General features: G+C 47.6%; 1 long non-coding RNA gene across 1 annotated transcript; it reads right to left on the bottom strand.

Moving 5' to 3' along the window:
- Positions 1-742: 742 nt before the first annotated feature.
- On the bottom strand, positions 743-7,120 carry LOC106557738. The gene is made up of 2 exons (XR_005378405.1): positions 7,006-7,120; positions 743-3,213 (listed from the first exon to the last, which is right to left on the bottom strand). It is a non-coding gene; the product is annotated as an uncharacterized LOC106557738 (long non-coding RNA).
- Positions 7,121-7,124: the final 4 nt, after the last annotated feature.

The raw sequence follows: 7,124 nt of genomic DNA, 5'->3' as shown, positions 1-7,124 counted from the left end.
GATCAAGTCCCACATCAGGCTCCCTGCAGGGAGCCTGCTTCTCCCTCTGCCTGTATTTCTGCCTCTCTGTGTGTATGTCTCTCATGAATAAATAAATAAAATCTTAAAACAAAGAACACAGGAACAAACCTGAAAGCACTTCCAATGGCCAAAGCTGGAACAATCTGAGGTACAATATAAATATAATATAATTAGATTATAGCCCATAGACTAAAATAAATATATTAGTTCATACCAATATAAACACATGAAGGAAGGAAGGAAGGAAGGAAGGAAGGAAGGAAGGAAGGAAGGAAGGAAGGAAGGAAGGAAGGAAGGAAGGAAGAAGAGGATAGCTCTTCCTTACAGAAGAATTCCAATTAACAATTGTAGAAGAAATGAGGAAAAGACAGAACCACCATTACAACACCACAGAAGTCATTGTTGCAGGCAAGATTCTCCAGTGGATGCCACAATGAGTGGGCAGAAATTTGAGAAGAAACAGGATACTTGTACAACCTACCAGTATCTCCCTCAAGATATTTATTAACTAAAAAAGGAAAAAGAAGAACTTTACAGCAGAGAAACCCTGCCCCTTAGTCAAGCAATCAAGGTAAACATCCCTACTTATAAGAATTATCAATGTCATGAATCTGTTAGTCTGAGGCACTGGGAGGTGCACATTACTTCCGTGGTGTCCTTGCTAAAGAGTCATGAGAAATCAACAGGCAAACCCAAATAGAGGGACATTCTACAAAATAACTCACTGGTATTTTTTTTAATGGTCACAAAATCACGAACAACAAGGAAAGACCAAAGACTTGGACAGATTGGAGGAAAAGAAGGAGAAATAGTTAAATGCGATGTGGATCCTGAGAATGGGGTATTAGTGAAAAAACTGGCAAACTCCACATAAACCCATAGTTTAGTTAATAGCATTAATTTCTTGGTTTTGATCATTGTACTATAATTTTATGAGATGTAAACATTAGGGGAAGGTGGGTGAGGGATATATGAAAATCCTCTGCACTATTTTTACTTTTCTGTAAGTCTAAAATTATTGCAAAATAAAAGTTTTTTTTGTTTTTTTGTTTTGTTTTGTTTTTTTAAAGTACATACTATGGGGCAGCTGGCTGCTCAGTCAGACCATGCCACTCTTAATCTCGGGGTCATGAGTTCGAGCGCCATGTGGGGTGTAGAGTACTTAAATAAATAAAGAACTTTCGGAGCCCCTGGGTGGCTCAGTCAGTTAAGCATCTGACTCTTGATTTGGGCTCGGGTCATGATCTCAGGATCGTGAGATTGAGCCCCACGTTGGACTCTGCACTGGACGTGGAACTTGCTTAAGTATCTCTCTCACCCTCTTCCTCTGCCCATCTGCCCCCCAAAATAAATAAAAATGAAAAACTTTAAAGAAATATATCCTATGTTAAAATGTCATTTTCCATCCTCAGCTGATGTATCACAGCTAGCTTCTAAGGTTTATTTAGTAATGATGTGGACGTATGGATGTAAGTTATAGCAATAGTCAATTCTAGTGAATTCAGAGTTGGTGCCTGGGCCAGCTGCCTGGTCATTCTCATTGAACATTTTTCTACATCAGCCAACAGGTTTGGCTAAAAGGTCTTGGACTTTTGCTGGACTAGAAAAAGTTATAGGAAAGGAAAGCAAACAGCCCTTAAGATGGAACCTGTTTTCTTGTGCGCCTCTTTTTTTAGTTTTTAATTTTAAGATTTATTTATTTGTTTGAGAGAGAGAAAAAGCAAGTGCAAGCAGGGGGAGGGCCAGAGGCAGAGGGAGATAAGCAGCCTCCCGCCGGAGCCCAACATGGGGCTCGATCCCAGGATTCTCAGATCATGACCTGAGCCAAAATCAAAAGTCAGACGTTAAATCGGCTGAGCCACCCAAGCACCCTTTCCCTGTGCACTTCTAAGCTGCTTTGAGCTCCGGCTCTGCACAGCTCCAACTTCCAAGGAAGCCACTCTCTTCTTGTGTCCAAAATATCGCAGACGGATAGAGGTCTTGGTTCTAACCATGCCATTTGTTTATGCCCTCAGAATTTTAAAAGCAATCCCTATGTTTACAGATCTGAGCTTACATGTCACATTTGTAGGCCAATAACAAAGCAGCTGCCAGGCAGTTGCAAGACTCTTCATGTTCAGAAGCTCCTCCACATAGAAGCAGGTCAGGTCCTGAAAGGTTTTCTTAAGCGCACTGTTTGTCATCCCAGTTGCCTAGGAGGGGTTTCCGCTGGCAGCCTTCTGATTGATGTCCATCAAATAAGAGTGTTTTAAAGTCAAGTACACGCTCCTTCTCTTCACTGATATATGTTCTCTCGGGTGTATTTCCCCCAACAATTTTGTGGGAGGTTTTTTTTTTTTTTTTTTCTGCATTGAAAACACATTGAAAGAGAGAGTATCTGCAAATATTGTTAAGAATCTCCTTAACTTCGTATCCACCAGCCTGCCACACTTTGAAGTCAGGCACATTCAAAGGGGGCCTTGTGCAGAGGAAACATCCATGGCCTGGAGCAGGCATGCCATTGCTCTGGCCTCTGTGTCTTCAAACTCCTGCCATGGTCCTGACAGAGGCTGGTAGGCTCTTTCTTGATGCAAGCCTCTGAGCCATGACACTGAACCCTTTCGTTTCTGTCTACTGCTTGTCCTATCTCTTGTGGATTATTGACCAAAGAAGCAAGGCAGCTTCTCTATATTACATAATTACCCTTTGTCCTTTTGAACTTCTCTAATAACTCAATCCATACAGAAGGGCAACGTTCATTATTTTTCACTGGCTTCCAGTTTTTAAAAATTATCTCTCTTGTTTAAATTGAATATATTGTAAACCCTTACATGGACATGACGGGGTTAAAATGTTTGCAAAACACCTCAGGCTTAGCATGATCAGAGCAAACACACTGTAGACCAAGGGGCTTATAGCCAAGAATCCTGAATGGGCATTGGTGGTGAGCAGAACTTTCTCCAGACAGTAGAGATTTGTTGATAACCATGGAAGAGCTCAAGGAAAGGGTGTCTGTACTTCCCAAAAAGAGCCAGAAGGATGATCCTGGGGTTGTGAGTGGATCCTACTTAAAACATAAAACTTAAAAAAAAAAAAAAAAAAGAGCAAGAGGAGACTCTGAAGTTGCTACTTGGTACACTGTTTCCAGAATCAACCAAGCAGGAGGTTGACACAATTATCTGGAGAATCTGGGCAGAAATCTTCTTATCCATACTAAAAAACAAAAAACAACAACAACAAAAAAAACAATCATCATCATCAAAGATTGGTCCAGAAATTTTCAAAAAACTAGGTTACATTGGTTAAATACTTACTATGCATCAAGCACATGCATTATCTCCTTGAATTCTTTGAACAACTATGCTATATTCTCATTCCCATATTCCAAGTAAGGAAACCAAGGCACAGGTAGGTAAAGTAACTTATCCAAAGACACACTGCTAATTAAGAGCAAAGCTGGGATTCAAACCGGAGTCTCTGACCACATAACTCTTAACCACTGAACCTTTTCAGGTAATCACCTCACCTCAGGTTAAATGACTGGAGAAACGAATGTGCTTCTGTGCTCAAAGGCTTCACCTTTTTCTTTACAATACTCTCACGCAGGAGGGCTGCCACCAGGAGCCTTGTGTCTACCTGAGAACATTCCCACTGTGAGTCACCTCTCTATGAGAGCCAAAGCCACTCGGTCTCTTGCCCCCACATCTTAGGAATCAACACAATTGGAAGCTATTGGTGGCCTTGTGTTGACAGGGCTCAGGAAGCGGTTCTCAACCAGGGGCAATTTTGCCCACCCCCACCCCCACCCCAGGGACATTTGGCAACGTGGGAAGATATTATTGATTACCCCAGTTGGGGGGTGGGGTGGGGGGCGGAGGAAGTATTAAATGGTAGCCAGGGATCCTACTAAACATCGTACAAGGCATGAGCCAGCTCCCCCACACCCTCAGCTCCAATCCAGCCCCAGATGTCAGTGGCTTAGAAGGCTCAGGAGCCCTGGTCCCCAGCCTGGCCTGGGAAAAAAAAGAAAAAAAATCACTGCTACCGCAGTCAGGAAACTGGATCAGATGGGTTATCTCCTCTGCAGGGGAGATGCTACCGCCTGCGCTTGGGCTTTTTCCATCCAACTAATTAGTACCCTTGCGGATTGTCTGAACTGACAGCCTCCTCTCCCCCATGAGGCGCACGCCGGCGAGCCACTCCAGATTCAAAATACTGTCCTGACAAGCGAAGCAAGTGATTCGACAAGGTGACTGTCTGCTGTGCCAGGTGGAGGCGGGTGGCAGATTCTAGGGGCGCTCCACAGGGTGGCGGGGGGGGGGGGGGCACAGGTAAAGCGGGGGAAGCGCATGGGCGTCAGGGGGAGGAGAGGCACTTTAAAGCCAGGCGAGGAATCTCATTGGTCCAGGGCCTAATTATTTTCACAGGCGGCGGGATCACGCTCCGCAGGGACGGCCGCGCCCCGGGGAGGGGAGCTCTCGCCGGATACCGCCCCCCTATGGAAACCAAAGCCGCACGCGTGTGGCCTCGACGCCGCGCGCACCCAGGAGCCAGCCTGGGCGTCACCGACGGCTCCGAGCTCCCGCTGGCAAAGCTGTCGCCTGTGCCCGCGGGCAGAACAGCATCTCCCCGCGCCTCCGTGGCCCCCCGCGGCCCCCCGCGGCACCGGGCGCCTCGCAACAGCCGCTCGGCGCGGTCGTCCTGGCGACAGGCTGTGCTGTGTGGGACAAAAGAACTTCTGGGTGGCGCGGGGCACAGGAAACACGCGGAGCAAACGCGCGGCCGCTCCTCGCCGCCTCCCCTCCCTCGCACGTGCGGACACGGAGATGGGGCTTCCCTGCCAGCCTGCCTGGGTGAAGGCGCCGGGCGAGGGGCTGAGTCACAGCCCAACAGAGGCTTTTTATTAATGGAATTGACTTTGACAGATCATTCCCACGAGAGGCCCAGATAAGCAAGCCTGCCTCACACTAGGCTCTTTGATCCTAGGACCCAGGAAATGACTCCCTGAGATAGACTCGTTATGCACCCAGGGTCACCTGAAACAGATTTACCTGGAGCTGAGGAACATGAAGCTCCAAGCCTCTCACCCACGCAGGAGCCCCAGCAACACACTCAGGCCATTTGCCTTTGTAAACTTGGCGGTGGCAAGATACCCTGACCTTGATTGCTTTGATCGCTTAAGATCGCTGCCTCTTTCTACTCTGACTTCCCTTTGGCCACGTTTCCCCAGCTTTTAGGTGACTTTGGAAGGGCCGTGGGCATATTTGGGTTCTGGGTAAGAGGAAATGGAGTCAGAGATACCTTTACTTTGGGTTAAGAGGTATTTACAAATTTATAAACTATATTTATACTTCAGTCACTGCTGGCTGTTCTCAAGCAGGGAAGGTTTCCAGCAATATTCCTCTGGCCCACTGGGCCCACCCACCCGGTATGGAGATGGGAAGGCTCAGATCCAGAGGTCATATCTCAATATGAGTGTGTCCTGTGGTGTCTGGCACGAGAGGTAGTGTGGGCCTGGGCAGGGAAATCAAGATGTGGAATAGACAGAGCCAGAACAGACTAATCAGAAGCTGGCCTGGGGGAAATTTTTCCAACCATCAAACCTGTGCAACTGTAGGCACACTTAAAATTGATAACTGGTCACAATGAACCTCAGACCTCCTAAGAAACATGCTCCCCACCCCCACCCCCCCACTCCAGGACCAAAAAAAAAAAAAAGTTAAGAGATGTGGTAAGCAAATACCACAAGTATCTTTCTGAATTTGGGGATATTTTAATACCTAATTTTGTATATATAATGTTACACCCTCTTCAAAAGGGCTTCTCGGATTGTATAAGCTTCAGGCCCTACAGTAAAACCTAGGTCCATCCCTTAAAAGCATGGACTTTTATCTCTTTCAAGAGGGTAGAGTGGTGGCTCAGCAGTTGAGCATCTGCCTTCGGCTCAGGGCATGATCCCAGGGTCTTGGGATCAAGTCCCACATCAGGCTCCCTACACGGAGCCTGCTTCTCCCTCTGCCTCTCTCTGTGTCTCATGAATAAATAAATAAAATCTTTAAAAAAAAAAAAAAAGGAGGGTAGAGTTGAGGGGAAGGTGAGAATAGAGAAAACTGAACTCCCTAAGTAAATTTCCTGAAATATTTCTATGTCAGTCAGACAGGGAACCTACAAAACTGGAAATTCCTTGAGTATCTGTTCTTTCTGAAAAGATTTAAATGAAATAAGAATATAAGGCTCCACCTTATCCTGGTGGATTTTCTCATCAGGCTGAGCCCATACCACACAGTGTTTGGGGGGAAAGTACTTTTTTATAATGTGAAATAAAACACACCTAGCTTTTAAAAAATTTTTTTTAAGTCAGTTTCTGCTAGTCTTTTATCTGTGCTTTATCTATCCCCTCCCTCCAGCAGACACTCTAAACTCCATTCCCCGCTTCCCATTGTCGCGTCTACACCCAAATCAAACAAACTCGGCCGGATAATTAGCTTTTGAAAGCACAGAGTAACGCTCCACGAGTCGGAGAAAGTGAAAGAATTTTCTAAATTCAAACGCCCGAACAAGGAAACATTCAGGTCGGCAGAGCCCTCGCAGGTCTGCTTCTCGCCACCGGAAGACTTGGAGAAACCACACTGCGGAGGCTGCTTGTCCTTTTACTGCGAAGGCCCGGCCCGGCCCGGCCCGCCCCGCCCCCGCCCCCGCCCCCGCCCCCGCCCGAACGCCGCCGCCGCCCCCCAGAAGCGTGAATTTCACAAGGCCCGGCCGACGCAGCTCCCCGGCTAATTTCGGAGCTCTGTCCTCCGTTTCGCAAACGCTCGGGCCCCGCGCCAGGTCGGCGGCCCCTCCCTCGGATGCTCGGCCCCGCCGCCCCTCCGGGCCCGGGGAAGGGGGTGGCCCCGAGCAAGTCCCGCGGGTGGGAGCGGAGCAGCCCCCGGGACGGTCCGCGGGCTCGTTCCCTTTCCTTGGAAAGCGCTTGGCGAGCTCAAGACGCCCCACCCCCGTGTGTACCTTCTCTTGCAGGGCTGCTTGTTTTACAAAAACAGAGCTCGGGTCTTTAAAACCCGCATTTTCGCCCTGGGAGTAAGCATTAGTTAATGATTGCCAGCCGGTTTCTGTGTCTCGGCACC

The sequence above is a fragment of the Canis lupus genome, chromosome 25, assembly GCF_011100685.1.
Source record: "Canis lupus familiaris isolate Mischka breed German Shepherd chromosome 25, alternate assembly UU_Cfam_GSD_1.0, whole genome shotgun sequence".
Classification (NCBI taxonomy): domain Eukaryota; kingdom Metazoa; phylum Chordata; class Mammalia; order Carnivora; family Canidae; genus Canis; species Canis lupus.
This window is presented reverse-complemented; position numbering and strand designations above follow the sequence as displayed.